General features: G+C 37.9%; 1 protein-coding gene across 2 annotated transcripts in view; it reads left to right on the forward strand.

Annotated features, from left to right (window-relative positions):
• LOC150080881 (uncharacterized) overlaps window positions 1-16,547 on the forward strand; it is a 597,772-nt gene that overhangs the window by 460,162 nt on the left and 121,063 nt on the right. The gene's annotated exons all lie outside the window — the stretch shown is intronic.

Raw genomic sequence — 16,547 nt, forward strand, 5'->3', positions numbered from 1 at the left:
AAATAAATGTGCAACAGTAATGAGACACTACTACTGTTTCCCTTTCATCAGTGGATTAAGGAAAGAATTTTGCCAGCAGATACTAGTGAGTGGAAATGTACTGGAAAAAAAGTTTCAACAGTCAAGACTGGATTTACTGAGGTGCAGTGCTGCAGTTGTTCCGGGACCCCAAGGTCACAGTGGAGCCCTGAATAATTCAAATACTGTTGGGCCAGGATTTCTGTCAGTCTTACTTTTAGGGCTTATAAAAATTTGTGTCAAACTCCCAAATCGAGCACTCTCAGGAGGAATGTAACATCCCAGAGTATTAGAATGGTGAAATGATGGAAGGAAGAAGCATTTTTCTGCATTATCCAAAAAAGAACCAAAAAAAAAAAAAAACCCACCTTTTTCCATCACCCATATTTTTTCAGTTGCCAAAAAAAGTACCATCCTTTTCTGCTTTGAGCTATGCTAATCTTCCTGTCTCATCTAGAAGACAGTTCCTTCATTTGTTTCGGCTCATTCCTTTAAGGGTCCCCCCACGCACACTGAGAACTTACTTAACAAGTACAAGGCAATGTTGGCAAAAATTCGCAAGGTCAGAATGAATTTGAAAGTGTCTGCAATTTTTGCCCACACATGATAGGAGAGAGTATATGTTGAGAGCTTTGTCATTCAATTTGGCCTGTAGGGATTGTGCAAGGCTCATGGGGTAGAATTTCTCAGTGTAGACTGTGATTGTTAACAGGGGAGACTGTTTTTACAGGGATGGGATACACTAGAAGGGGCGCAAGAATATTTGCTGATGCTATCAAGGCAGTGGTAGGCGGGTCAGAAAACTGCTAGCTTGGGGGGAAATACACAGACTAATAGTTTAACTAGAGCCGCAGACAGAGGTGAAGTGATTCTTGCATTCCTACTATTGGGTTCACGCAGCAGCAGCTTGAAAAGCAAGTTGTCTGGGATTTCAGGCCCTGCTTGTGAGGCTATTGGGTTCATGCAGCAGCAGCTTGAAAAGCAAGTTGTCTGGGATTTCAGGCCATGCTTGTGGGTCATCATGGAACAAATGAATACATGGATTTTGTTAGGGCATCTAAGAGCAAGAATGCGTGTATATATATATACTTGCATGTATACTAATGCTAGAAGCATTGTAAATAAATTTGATGAGTTTGAAGTACTGATTAAGTCATGAAATGCATACATTATAGGAATAGTGAAGACATGTTGTCACTCAGACATAAGCGATGCTGAATTTGAATATGGGGAATACAATGTATACAGAAAGGACAGACAGAACAGGAGAGGTGGAGTGTTATTCTCTTAGTTAAGAAGAATATTAAATCTAAGGCAGTGCATCCAGTTGACTTGGGACTGCATTGTTGAGTCAGTTTGGTGTGATATAGGTAATGGCAAAACAAAATTGAGAGTAGGAGGGTGTTATAGGCCTAATGACTCTGATAAGTATACCAAACAGCTATATAAATAAATAGAGTGGGCCAGCAAATCAGAATGTCTCACAAGGGAAGATTTTAACTTTCCAGATGTTGATTGAAATTTGTGGATTGGTCACTCACACACACTAGCAAGACTTTTGTGGATTTCTTGGAAGAGGCAGCAATAGTCATGATTTGGTTATTAGCAGTGATTCTTCATGCATTAAGAATCTGCAGATAAAAGACTCACTCGGTGCAGCAATCACAATTACCAATGTGGAATTTAATTAAAGTCATAACTGCTGTCAAGGGTAAAGGCTTTTGCTTTCATAAAGGTGACTATAAGTCTTATACAGTTTTTATATTTTGTGCAGTGGGACCAACTGATGATATTACTAACAGCAAATTCTAAATGGAAAGTATTCGGGGAAGTAGTAGTAGTAGTGGCATGTGATGCAAGAAAGCATGTGTATGAGCTTACACAGCATCAGCCAAAAAAAAAAAAAAAAAAAAAATCACACCATTCCCTCCAAATGCCTGTCCAGTTCCTCTTTAAATTTATTCAACCTATCAACTTCCACAACGACAGATGGAAGTTTGTTCCAGCTATTAACCACCCGCTGGCTAAAGGCAAATTTCCGCACATCTATTCTACATCTGTCTTTTCTTAATTTGAATTTATGCCCCCTTAGGTTTGTAATCTGAACAAGTGAAAGGATTCCATCAGAATTCAGCGTGCTCAACCCATTCAAGGCCTTATACACCTCAATCAGATCACCACGCAGATGTCTAGTCTCCAGCCACTGCAATTTGCAGAACTTAAGCCTCTCTTGGTAAGAGGATTCCTTCATTCCCCTCACCAATCTTGTTGCCCTTCTCTGTACACGCTCAAGTAAATCTACATCCTTCCTAAAATGAGACCTCCAGACCTGTACGCAGTACTCAAGGTGTGGCCTGACCATTGCCTTATACAGAGGGATAATCACCTCCTTTTCCCTGCTAGCAAAATTCCTATATATCATTGACAAAACCCCATGACCTGCCCTGGCAGCCTGTCTGCATTACTCAGAAAACTTCATATCTGCCTGCACAATTACTCCCAGGTCTTTTTCATTTTCTACCACCTTAAGTGTAGTACCACACAGTTGGTACGTTTCTCTGGGATTACTTCTACCCATATGCAGTACTTTACATTTGTCAAGGTTAAACTTCAGTTGCCACTTCTTAGCCCATCTGCCCAAATTATCTAGATCCTGTTGCAGTAGCACACTGCCATTAATGTCATTAACAACCCTGCCAACCTTTGTATCATCTGCAAACTTTAACATTAAGCCTGATATACCTTCATCAATATCATTGATAAATATACAAAACAACAGTGGACCCAACACCAAACCCTGTGGGACTCTATTAATAAAATTAGTCCACGAAGAGCAGCACCAATTGATTACCACTCTCTGTCTTCTCCCACTTAACCATCCTTTTATCCATTGTAGCAACTTACCCTTAATACCATTCTGCTCCAATTTGTACAATAGTCTTTCATGCGAAACAGTGTCAAAAGCTTTCCTGAAATCCAAATATATGATATCGAAATTATTTTTTGCATCCAGTTCCTTTGTAACCTAATTTCTTCTTTGAAGTAATCAAAGAAGCTACTGCTAGGAAAATTGGGTCGATGGGCTGAGAAATGGCAGTTGAAGTTTAACATTGACAAATTCAAGGTACTGCACATGGGTAGCAGTAACCCCAGAGTAACTTATCAACTGTGCGGTGTTACACTCAGGGTAGTAGAGAATAAAAAAGACCTGGGGGTAATATGCAGTCAAACATGAAATTCTCTGAGCAGTGCAGACATGCTGTAGGACAAAATCCCATTTTCATGGGATTTTGTCAATGATATACAGAAACTTTGCTAGCATGTTAGAAAGTTAAATGTTAAAAAGTTTCAGCAGGCTTTCTAACCTTCAACTCATTCATAAAGTACAAACTTTTGGTAACAGTCAAATGATGTTGACTGAGGTCTTGATAGGTGACAGTGAGTGGTATCTATTTTTATACTTGCAGTTTTTCATTTCTAGCAAGAATAATAAATATACAGTACTTAAAAATAAATGTGATATATAAACTGTGAAGTCACGAAGGGAACAATCGAGAAGTAAAAATGAATAAAAACGAATGCAAGATACAGTGTGGGAAGCTAGTTTGTTTTTCTACCATAAGAAAATAAAAAGAAACTGATTATTTCATTACAACAGTTGAAATATTTTCTAACATTATGTACTCTGAAGGACAACACCGGCCGCACTGCATTTATTACATATATGCAGATCAGTTGCTTTCAGTTGTTCTTGCGTTGCATGTTGATGTGCAGACTGTTATCTCCCGCCATTACGTGTTGTTTACATTAATTACTGTGCATACTAATTAATTACATTTAATTTTTATTAATTTTTTTATATATTACTTAATTATTAACTATGGATAAAAGAAAAAGTGTAACTAATAGTGCCTCTGGTAAAAAGAAAAAAAAAAAGTGATAATGTTAGATAAAAAAATTGAAGTCATAAAAAGATTTGAAGTAATATGGTGATAGAAGATTTGGTGATAGTAAAATACAAATTTCTCGACATCTTGGAATGCCTGAATCAATGGTTCGGACGATTTTAAGTAAAGCCAGTGCATATAAGGAAAAAGGTAAGCTTGCTTCATCATCAGCGCCCACACACACACAAACACAAGAAACAGAAGTGTTACGATGATTGAGATGGAACGTCTTTTAGCCATTTGGATAGAAAACTGCAATCAAAAAAGAATTCCAATCTACACAATGACCATAAAAACAAAAACCTTGAGTATTTTTGCAATTTTAAGGAAAAGTCAACATTAGAAAACTTGGGTAGAGCAGTAACTGAAGAAAATGTTCAAGCAAGCTCTTCACAAAAGAAAAAGTGATTGAAGCGGAAACGGAAGAAAATTTCACTGCTACTAAAGGCTGGTTTGAACGTTTTAAGAAAAGAACAGGACTGCATAATGTTGCATTGACTGGAGAAGTGGCAAGTGCAGATAAAGATGCAGCCATGAAATATCCTGAAATTTTAAAGAAAATTGTTGATGACGGCGGCTCACAGATCAACAAATATTTAATGTTGATGAAATAGGCCTTTTTTGGAAACAAATGCCAAAAAAAACCTTTCTAGCAAAAAAAGAAAAGGCTCAACCAGGCTATAAAGTTTCCAAAGCTAGAATAACACTTTTATTGGGAGGCAATGCAGAAGGCGATTTGAAATTAAACCCATGGTTATCTATAGAAATGAAACTAGCAGATTTTTTGGTAAAGATTTTAATAAAGCAAGCCTACCATTGTTTGGTGCTCTAATAAAAAAGCTTGGGTCACGAAAGCTTTATTTGAAGAGTGATTCACTAGCTATTTTTGTCCGAAAGTTAAGACCTACTGTGAAGAAAATAATCTTGCATTCAAAATTTTATTAATTTTAGATAATGCCCCAGGCCACCCACCAACACCTTCTGATTTATGTTGTTGTTGTTGCTTGGTTTTTAGGAGCATTAGCAACTAAGGCCATATTGCTCCGGGGACATGGTCGAAGATGACAGCTTCGTCTGGGGAGATCTAATGATGCTATGAGCATGGTCATCGTCGACCGTACTCATAGATTTTGGGACGGCAAATGGCTTGAGAGCTTACGAATTTGTTCATCCGAGAACAATATCATTAACAGAGACAGGGGAGTTTGTATGCATCCCCTCCTTGAGGCTGTAGTACTCGGACGGGATGACCGATTCCGCCTGGCATGCTCCTGAGCCATTTCCGGTTCTAGTACGCATGGGGGAAATACTGCCCATGCACCTGTGGAAGCATGTGAGCCGTGAACCTGCTATTAGTTAAGGATGTGTTGCAAGTAAAAACGTACTGTTGAGAAAGGAGGCAGATGCCTCTGAAAGCTTCGGTATCCGGTATTTTAGTATTTTAACGTATTTTAATATGTTTTAATTTTATAATGCTGTTATCGCTTTTATTTTTATTTTATTTATACTATATATTTATTGTAAATAGTTTTAATTGTAAATATCTATGTTATGTACATTATTTTGCAGTATTAAAGGTAAATTATTATTTTAATACAACACGGTTGGTGTATCAATATAATTGCTTGTGAATATCAATAGGCCTATTTGAAGATATGTCCCCTAGTTCTAGCATCATTTATAATCTTGAAAATTTCGTCCCAATTCATTTTAGTGATGCATCTCAGAGGCTTAAACACCTCAATCAAATCTCCTCTAAGGTGTCTAGTTTCCAAACTCTGCAACCCACATATTCGAAGTCTTTCTTCATAAGGACGCCCTTTTGCCGATCTCACTAGGCTAGTTACCCGTCTTTGCATCTTTTCAAGAACCTCTATGTCTTTCTTTAGGTGCAGTTGTTGTTGTTATTATTGTTATTTGGTTTTTAGGAGCATTAGCAACTAAGGCCATATTGCTCCGGGGATATGCGGTGGTCATTCCCTGACCTTTCCGCATCCTCTGTATTTGGTGGTCCTGCTCCTGCAGCTCCTGCTCACCTCATTACGGAAGCGCCCTTGGGTGCAGTCTCCATACTTGAACACAGTATTCCACCTGTGGTCTAGCAAAAGCCTTATATAATGGGATTATCACGTCCTTATGGGATTATCAAGTGAGAGGTCCTTTAGGCACTTCAGATCACAACTTGGTGATTGTCTCTTCTCGAATGGAACCTTTATCTCATGGCTATTCCCAACCTCATGTTGTTTGGCATTACAAGAATGCAAAATGGGATGACCTACGAGGCTTCTTTTCTTTGGTCAGATTACTGTTTCAAAACTTCTGATGTCAACGTTTGTTCAGATTGTGTCAGTGAAATTATTCTTGCAGGAATGGAATCCTTTATCCCACACTCCACTTTAAAATCTCGTCTTTTATCTAAACCTTGGTTTTCCAATAAATGTGCTAAGGCTGTTCAAGAGAAGAATGTTGCATATCGTAATTGGCTTGATTCTAATTCTCCAGTTTCATTTTCTGCCTACACCAAAGCTCTCAACAATTGTAAAGCAGTTATTAATCAGTCCAAATCAGAGTTTGAACAGGCTAAGAGTAGAAAACTTGCTTCTTGCCCTAATGGTAGCCGAGCATTCTGGTCTCTTGCCAAAGCTATTGGCCGCAACTTTTGCCCATCTCTGCTCCCACCTCTGTCCAAACCAGATGGTTCTGTTGTCTCTTCAGCTAAGGATAAAGCTGACCTGCTAGCATCCCATTTTTCTTCCAACTAATGTATTAATGATCTTGGGTTTATGTTGCTTTGGGAGCATGTTGGGAATAGTGGGTAAAACACCTCCCACTATTTCTAACATGCTCCATTCAATGCCTCCTGTGGTCTTCCGTCAAAAGGATGTCAGTAGGATTTTGATGAATCTTGATGCTAAGAAAGCTCCAGGTCCCGATGGTATTTCTCCATTTGTTCTTAAAACCTCTGCTCCTGTTCTTTGCCGCCTTTTTTCACTTTCTTATTCCAAAGGTGTTTTTCCTTCTGCTTGGAAATTTGCTCATATCCAGCCAGTTCCTAAAAAGCGTGACAAATCCCTCCCATCCAGTTATCGTCCCATTGCAATTCCTTCTACTCTTTCTAAAGTAATGGAGAAATCAATTAACCGCCAACTCTTAAACTACCTAGAAACCTTCCGTCTGATCAACGATTGCCAGTATGGATCCGTCAGTGTCGATCCACTGGTGATATTCTGGCTTATATTACCCATTTATGGACTAATTCAATGGAAAGGTTCGGTGAAACACAAGTAGTGGCTCTTGACAGCTCAAAGGCTTTCGATCATGTTTGGCATAAAGGTCTTCTCAACAAGCTTCCATCTTATGGTTTTCCAACTGTTTTTAGTAATTGGTTATCCAGTTTTCTCTGATCGTTCACTGAGGGTGATGGTAGATGGCTCTCTGTCTTCTAACTTCTCCACTAATGCTGGTGTATATTTCCTCTTGTATATTAATAACCTTCTTCCATTGACTGGAAATCCTATCCATAGTTTTGCCGATGATAGCACATTGCATTCCACTTTCCATATTGAGAAACCTTGTCCTGCTCAATCAGCTTCAACTTCTTGAAAATCTGCTACCAATTCCTTAAATGCTGATCTTCAGGTAATTCTCCAGTGGGGCAAAGACAACTTAGCTGATTTCAACCTTTCTAAAATTCAGTCTTGTCTTATATCTCGCAAAAAGGATTCTTCTGCTCCTATGCTTATCTTTAGTGACACTCCGATTTCTAGGCAAAATGATATATCTCTTTTGGGGATTACCCTGACTTCTAATCTCTCTTGACACAAGCACATTACAAATATTGCTTCCTCTTCATCTAAAAAACTTGATTTTCTCTTTCGGTTTCGGCATTACTTTTCTTCCAAACAGCTGCTCACTCTGTATGAAGCGCAAATCTGCCCTGCCATGGAATATTGTTCCCACATCTGGGGTGGTTCCCCCAAAACCTCTCTCAGGCTTCTTGATTCCATTCAGAAGAGGGCAGTTAGGCTAATTAATGATTCATCTTTAACAAAGTCTCTCTGTGTCATAGATGTACTGTTTCTGCTGCATGCCTCTTCTACAGATACTTCCATGGGCACTGTTCTTCTGAATTGGCTTTTATAATTCCCGCTCTCTCTTTCAAAACAGTCCGAACACGTGCCGCCACCAGCCAACATCCATTTACTGTTCAACTTCAAACTCACAGAACTAACTTTTCATCTTCCTCGTTTATTCATTCAACTGCCGTTCTGGAACAACCTTCCTTCATACGTATTTCCTGAAAATTACAGTCTACAGAAGTTCAAGTCCAATGTCAACAAATATCTTCTTTTGTTTTCTCAACCTCCAACCCAAGCACGGTACTAAGTACTACAGATTCTAATACCTCTCGTGTTTGGGGTTTACATAAAAAAAAAAAAAAAAAAAAAAAAAGAAAGAAATCATGAAGAATGGTTAAAATTTAAAAGTTTGGAATTCATTGCCAAATGGAAACACTTACTTTTGTGCTGAGCTGTAATACAAATCAAATAATAAAATTTTATAAAAACTTTATTCATACATAAAACAAGATCAAAATAAATAAATCTGTGTACCAAGTCTATACACAAAAGTCAAGTATTACTGCAAAGCATTAAATCAGTGTGCCAATACTGAGTAGTTGTTAATTTCATATGCCTTCACGTTTACTGCACTCTTTGGTTAACTGCTTAAGATGGGATTCGAGCCCGTCACCACCAAATATGGAGGATGCGGAAAGGTCAGGGAATGACCACCGCATATCCCAGAGCAATATGGCCTTAGTTGCTGGTGCTCCTAAAAAACAAACAAACAAGCTTAAGAAGGTACAATGCTTGAGTTCATTTCAAACAATATACATTTTGGCACAACATTCCTAGTTCCGTTTTATGCTTATATGCATAAAGGCAGCAAATGGTTACTGGTAACACCACTCCTACCTCCACATGGTGGGGCTAGAAATCTGGTAAAAAAATTTTTTTTCTTAGTGTGTCTGTTGTTAACCATCCCTGCTCCTGGAAAAGTGATTTTCCAAGAACAGTGATGGTTAACAACAGACACACTGCTTATGGATCTTTTGATTCGGTTCCGTTGAACAGAGATGAAATAAATTCATTTAATGCAAAGAGACAGATAAAAGAAGGAACTGAAATCCCCACTACTCTTTTTCTAATACTGATTGCAATCCGGAGATCCTCTAGTAGAGATGAGTGAGCATAAATACTCAAAAAGACTGTTAGAAATATTGACATTTGATGGAATTCACACAAAGTTTACTCTGCATGTAAAGTGTAATAGCAGAGTAGGAATCTCCTTAATGTATCCGAGGAAGAGATCATTCAGAAACTAAGTGATCAAAATATAACACGTGATAAAAAGGGTAGTCGTAAAGAAAGATAGAATATTTATGCCTACTTGGACAATTTCTTCTATTGCCTAAAATGCCAGGTAAATCATTTTTAGCATACTCAAAGCCAGTGATAAAGAGGAGGAAAGAAAATTCAAAAGTACTAAGTTAAGCATAAACTGCCATACCAAAGAAGCAAAGAAAAAGTTTTAAATGTCTACTAAATCTCTTTCATGTGCATCGATTGTCCAAAAGACAAACAGTGTGAACTGTTGGTCTGTATGATTGTCCATACAGACCAACATTTTAATATCTAATTGGACAAGGTCAGGTCTCTCCTCATTAAAAGAACAGTCCACCTAACACCATGCACCTCATTCAGTAAACAAACCATTAACAATACCATCAGATAAGAATACAATAAAGCAGGCAACCGAACAAACAAGAAGCTCTGAAATAGATAAGCAAAAATCCAGTACTGATACCATGGACATAGGATTATGAACTGTGCAGTCGAAGAATTTTGAGCTCTTCGAAATGGATAAGTTTTTTGAAAAATTTTGCCCCCTCCCCTTTTTTGACTTAACATTAAATTGTGTTCAACAAAGTTTAATATTCCTAGTCACATTTGTTAGCTTATTTTTAAATTTAACTAGAGATTTTTTAAGAGTTATGACAATATTTGTATAAGGTTATAACTGTGTTATTATGACTATTACTATTTAAAACTGCACTGGTGTTCAAAGAAAGTACTCACCTAGGAATTTCACATTTCTAACCCTTTTTCACGATGGTATGTTACATTAATGACTAGCATCACAAATAGAAATATAAACAAAAGATATTTATTGATACAAAAGAGTTAAGGCAAAGCTAAGTAATATTTGATAGGTGCTTTCAAAATATTCCAAAATGAGCATTTGCAACCTTTATACAACAGTTTTGGTAAACACAACAATTATGGCTGAAATGTTATCAATTTCCTTCAGTTTATCATTTTAAATGGAAAACAAAATGAAAAGTTCACCAGCTGAAAATTAATATTTAGTTGAACCATCTCTCGCCCTGATGACAGCAGCACACCGTTGAGGCATTGACAAGATCAATTTCTGAAGATAATCAACTGATATGATAGTTCGTGATTCCAAACACGAATTATAGCTTCCTCAAATTCACAAAGGGTCTTTGGTTTCTTTCTGACAACTGCAGATTCCACATGATGCCAACAGTTCTCTACAGGATTCAGGTCCGGGCTGTTTCCTGTCCAGCTAAGAGTGGTAATGGACCATTCTTCTAACCATTTTTTCACCTTTAACAATTGTAAACACATTACTGTCAAACCTCTAATGCAGAAATGAAGCTAAAGTAACTGCAGAAGTGCCTACTTACACTTTTTAACCGATGACAAGGAGCAGAGTCGTCCTGAAAGATGCAGTTACTTGGCAGGTTGAAATGGTCTCTAATGGTTGGTAGCAATTTGCCTTCCAATATAGCCAGGTATCCATCGGAATTTACAAAACCTTTTATAAACTGCAGGTGACCTACTCCACGATACGAAATGCACTCCATATCATTTGGCTGGTAGGGAATTTCACTGTAGACACCATACAGATTGGATGGTATTCTTCACTGCATCTACGGCGAATCATTACATTTTTGAAGAGGCGTCTTCTGACTGTTACTGCACTTGCTACCACTCCTGTATGTTCTTCCCGTTCTCTTTTCAGCTCAGACGAACAAGCTTTACAGTTTTTAAGGCATAAGTACTTCAAAAGTTGCTACAATGGATAAAGGGATGGTTGAGGAGGAGACAACAGAGAGTGGTAATCAAAGGACACTGCTCTTAGTGGACAGATGTTAGTGGAGTTCCCCAGGGTTCAGTGTTGGGCCCATTGTTGTTTTGTATATTTATCAATGATAATTGATGAAGGTATATCAGGTTTAATGTCCAAGTTTGCAGATGATACAAAGGTTGGCGGGGTTGTTAATGACAGTAAAGACAGTATGCTACTCCAAATGGATCTAGATAAGTTGGGAAAATGGGCTGAGAAGTGGCAACTGAAGTTTAACATTGACAAATGCAAAGCACTGTATATGGGTAGCAATAACCAAAGAGAAACATACCAACTCTGTGGTACTACACTCAGGGAAGTGGAAAGTGAAAAAGACCTGGGGAATTGTCCAGTCAAATATGAAGTTTGCTGAGCAGTGCAAGATGGGCTGCCAGGGCAGGCCATGGAGTCTTGTCAGTGATATATAGGAATTTTGCTAGCAGGGAGGGAGGTGATTATCCCGTTATACAAAGCAATGGTGAGGCCAAACCTAGAGTACTATGTACAAGTCTGGAGTCCTCATATTAGGAAGGATGTAGAGTTGCTAGAATGAGTACAAAGAAGGGCAACAAGATTGGTGAGTGGAACAAAGGGGTGCTCTTACCAAGAATGCTTAAGTTCTGCAAATGCAGTGCCTGGAGAGTAGGCACCTTGCAAGGTGATCTGATTGAGATGTATAAGGCCTTGAATGGGTTGAGCAAGTTGAATGCTGATAGGATTCTTTCTTTTGCTCAGACTAAGAACCTGAGGGGGTACATTTTCAAATTGAGGAAAGATAGTTGTAGAATAGATGTGCGGAAATTTGCCTTTAGCCAGCAGGTAGTTTATTGTTGGAACAGGCTTCCATCTTTTGTTGTGGAAGCCTAAATAAATTTAAGGCTGAGCTGAACAGGCATTTGGAAAGAATGGAGGGGTGAAATGGGAGTGTTTTTTTTTAGCTGATGCTGCATAAGCTTGCTTTCTTGCATCGTATGCCTCTACTAATGCTAATACTAAAACGTGGTCCTGTTTTGCCATAGAGACTCGTTTGTGTCCGGTTCTTTTTATTTCCTATCAGCAGAAAGAACCATTATTCTTGAGTTTGGAAAGAAATCTACTCGCTGTTGACTGATTAAAAGACACCCTATAAGCAATATTATGGGAAGAACATCCTTCCTCACGTAAAAGCAACAATAGCACTCAATCTTCATGGCATCAACTGCACGTAACTCGCCATCCTGACACAAGCAAGGAATGACTGCAACTCTTGCAATGCATGCTTATATAGCTGAAAGTAACAGCTGATTCAATATTACGTCATCACCCACGCGTGTCAATCTTATCTAATGCAGTCTGTAAGAAACATTGCCATATACTTACGTTATTCGGACGACAATTACAATTTTAAGTAGTGATGCACTTTCTTTGAACACCAGGGTATATATGAACATAATGTTATAGCGTAATACTTATAATTTTTTTTTTTTTTTTTTTACTTATAATTGAAAATTGATAGCATAATAAGTGATATTGCTGCATAACCTGTTAATAGATTAGTATTTTTATTGCATTTAGGTATTATTAGTTTATTGTAGTATTCTCAAATTAAATTGAATTTAAATTGAAATCATGCCTCAAACAATAACAGCAGCAGCAAAGGAATCAGCTCAAAGTAGCAGGAGTGCTGTAGCTCTTAGGAGAATTGAAGTGGACAGTTCTCCTACAAATAACAGCTTTACAAAATAGGTACTTTACAAAATGATGTTTCCAGACCTGTCTGGAATGGGATATCTTTCTGTGTGTGTGTTGGGTGTAAAAAAGTGTGAGGAAATTAGACACAAACTCAGTGTTCTGATTGGCTTTATTCTTCAAGCTTTCAGGAATTAAAATGGGTGTCCCACCAAGCTCTCAGCTGCCAAACTTAACACTAGAGCTTACACTTGTGTGTGAGGCAAGATTTTGCATCTATTATTATTTGCCCTTTGCATATTTGTTTCAGAAATGTTTTTTGTTTTTTTATTAATTTTGTTCTCTACTTATATACTGTTATATACATTTTAATTCTATATATCTGTTGTTTCTTCTAGAATATTTCCAGAATGTTGTGGAAATACAAATTATGTTACACTCACTGATATACACTGTGGATAGAAATCATGGGATACCTACCTAGTAACAGGTAGGCCCACCTTTCTCCCAGATAAGGGCAGTCACACAGCAAGGCATTGAATCCACTAGTTCACAAAAGCGTTCCATAGGTATTTCCATTTGTGCTTGCTGCACCACTGTGCATAATTCTATCGCATTCCTGGGTGGAGGATCGAAAGCTCGAACAAACCTTTCCACAGCATCCCAAAGATGTTCCACAGGGTTCATATCTGGTGAATGGAAGGCCATTCTAAGGTGGTAAAATCTGTGGAATGCTCTTCAAACCATGTTCTAGTCACCACAGCTCTGGGGGAGGCACATCATCTTGCTGGAAGAGTCCATTGCCCTGTGGGTGCACAATGACCATGAAGGGATGCAGATGGTCTACAAGGATGGATACGTAACTTGGACTATTCAGAGATGCGTCTAGACATATCAGAGGTCCCAACGTGTGCCAGATGAACACACCCCAGACCATTACCGACCATCCACCTGCCTGAACAGTCCCTTGTTGACATGACGGGTACGTATCTGGTTTCTGCCAGATACGCACCCTCCTGTTTGCTAGAAATAACTGGAAATGGGACTCATTGGACCAGGAGACTCCAATCATCCAAAGTTCAGTGTCGATGTTCTTTCGTCCAGCTGAGGCATAGAGTCTTGTGTGATGGTGTTAGCAATGGAACTCTTGTAGGTTGGCAGCTCCTGTAACCTATTATGGCTAACGATTGCCTGATGGTCTTGGTGGAGATGTTTCTGGCACCTCCCTCGTTGAAGTCAGTGGTGATTTGTGCCACTCTCTCTCTCTCTCTCTCTCTCTCTCTCTCTCTCTCAGGCGCCTCCGTAGCCAGGTGGGAAGGAGCAGAAGTGCGTAGCACACGCTTCTTGATTGACCGGGGTTCGAGCCCGTCACCACCAAATACGCAGGATGCGGAAAGGTCAGGGAATGACCACCGCATATCCTGGAGCAATATGGCCTTAGTTGCTAATGCTCCTAAAAACCAGATAACAACAACAAACAAACAAACTCTCTCTCTCTCTCTCTCTCTCTCTCTGTCCAGTTGGCTGAAAAAATGCGAGACAGATGTCGATGGCCATGTGCATCCACCAACTCTGTCCATGATGAGATGTTACTCTGGAAATGGTGTATTCCCAATACACTCTTCATACTGTTGAATGGGGATAGTGCCATTTCTGTACCACCTCTGCGATAGAGTGACCCACGTTTCAGACATTCACTGTCATCCCTCTTTCAAAGTCAGTTAACTCATGATGTTTATCCATACTGACATTGTATTACCGTCTACATGAATGCAATGATGCAGTGTACCTATATACCTGCCAAGCGGTGGGTTCGTCTACTAGCGAGAGGGTGACAGCGTCTTGTTGCCCAGGAACCAGGTATCCCATGAATTCTGACCTTTCGGTGTATAGCATACATCTTTTCTTCTATAATATTTTTTTAAAAATTATTTCTAAATCTGTTTGTTCAAAATTAGGCTTGTATCTGTTAGGGGCTAATATAGACAACCAGATATTAGGGCATTTTCAGGCCTGTATCTATTATCTATAAATAGTTTATCTAGTTTTAGAATATAACGGTCATAATTGATATTAGCTAATAATGATGACTTTATATATCTTAATGTAAAATTAAGTTTTAAAGCTTATGATTATCATCCATTAATCAGAATAGCACCAGCTAGTTCCAGCCAGCCAGTAAAGTAAAACAACTAAAGCACCATAAGAAGATGATTTTTAAAAACTAAATGTAAAAATTAATGTGTCTATTAATGGGTCAAGATAGTAATTAACATTAGTTTTATAATTATTTTTAAATGCAGTTTTAAAAAATTTTGTCTTTCTTCTGGCTATAGAATTCAGTTGTAGTTATTTTATATTGTCATGGTAATAAAAGAAATGTATGCTATTGGGTTATTTTTTATTTAATAAATACTAGGAGGCTTTTCCTCCTGCTTGCTTTACTTGCCCCCTTCCCACGTACGCTTTTCTATGTAAAATGTAGAGGTTTGATGTTAGTAAGTCAAATCTTTTCTACGTAAAAGACACACATGTCAAAATGCACTGATCGATATCTAATCAGGAAATGACCTATGTAATTATTTACCTGTGAATTTGTAGTGACGTAATTGCCCAGCCCACTTATACCATGTGACTCGCATCCCTCTTCTCCCATTGACTATCCCACCACTTTCAAGGTCGAATAAATATCACTATGTAATTATTTACCTGCATTTACATAGGTCACCTAGGAAAAGGCCTTTTGCTTCAGGTTCCATACTGCATGAGGAATATAGTTGCATCCGAAACAGCAGGACTAAAATATTTAACTAAAATATTTACAAATTAAACAAATATTTACAAATTAAACAAATATTTACAAATTAAACAAATATTTAAAATATTTACAAAATGCTAAACTATTTACAAATATACAAACTGTATTAAGACAATGTGTCCCTTCATCAACTGACATTAATATACAAAAAAAAAAAAAAAGTTACAATGGAACACCAATTGATACTGGGTGTGGTGATGTATTAGACAGTAAAGCATGTGCACAAGGTTGCTGAATGTTATGGAGACAGTTGCCTTGCAATGTGACAAATGTTGGCATGTGTCCCATATACATGCTCTACATTGTCAACAACAAGTGTCTGATTCTGCCCAGTAACCCATATCTGTTCCTTCCATTTAACATTCACCGACCTCATGCACATGTTTCTATGTGCATGACCACCCCCTGGCATCATTTGATGTTCCATTGTAACATTTTTTGTATATTAATATCAGCTGATGAAGGGACCCATCATCCTGATATAGTAGAGGTATGATTGTAAATAGTTTTCAATTTTGTAAATGTAATGGTTTTTTGTAATTATTTGTATAGTTTTGTTATTATTTGTATAATAATAACATTATACTAATATACAAACATTATAACACACTAATCGAAATTTAATCAGGAAATGACCTATGTAATTATTTACCTGCATATTTGTAGTGACGTAATTGCACTGCCTTCTTCTCCCATTGGCTCGAATAAGTGACCTAATTGCCAGCCCTCTTCTCCCATTGGCTCGAATAAATATCACTAGGAGGAAAACTTTTTTTTAATGTATAGATAGAAAAAGGGTATTAAAGATAAATGATAACATAAGTTATGGAATTACATCTTTACTCAAAGCAGCTTTAAGAAGAATATAATATAAAAATCTA

This window comes from Mastigoproctus giganteus, chromosome 9 (genome assembly GCF_048544385.1).
Source record: "Mastigoproctus giganteus isolate SK-2022 chromosome 9, ASM4854438v1, whole genome shotgun sequence".
Taxonomy (NCBI): domain Eukaryota; kingdom Metazoa; phylum Arthropoda; class Arachnida; order Uropygi; family Thelyphonidae; genus Mastigoproctus; species Mastigoproctus giganteus.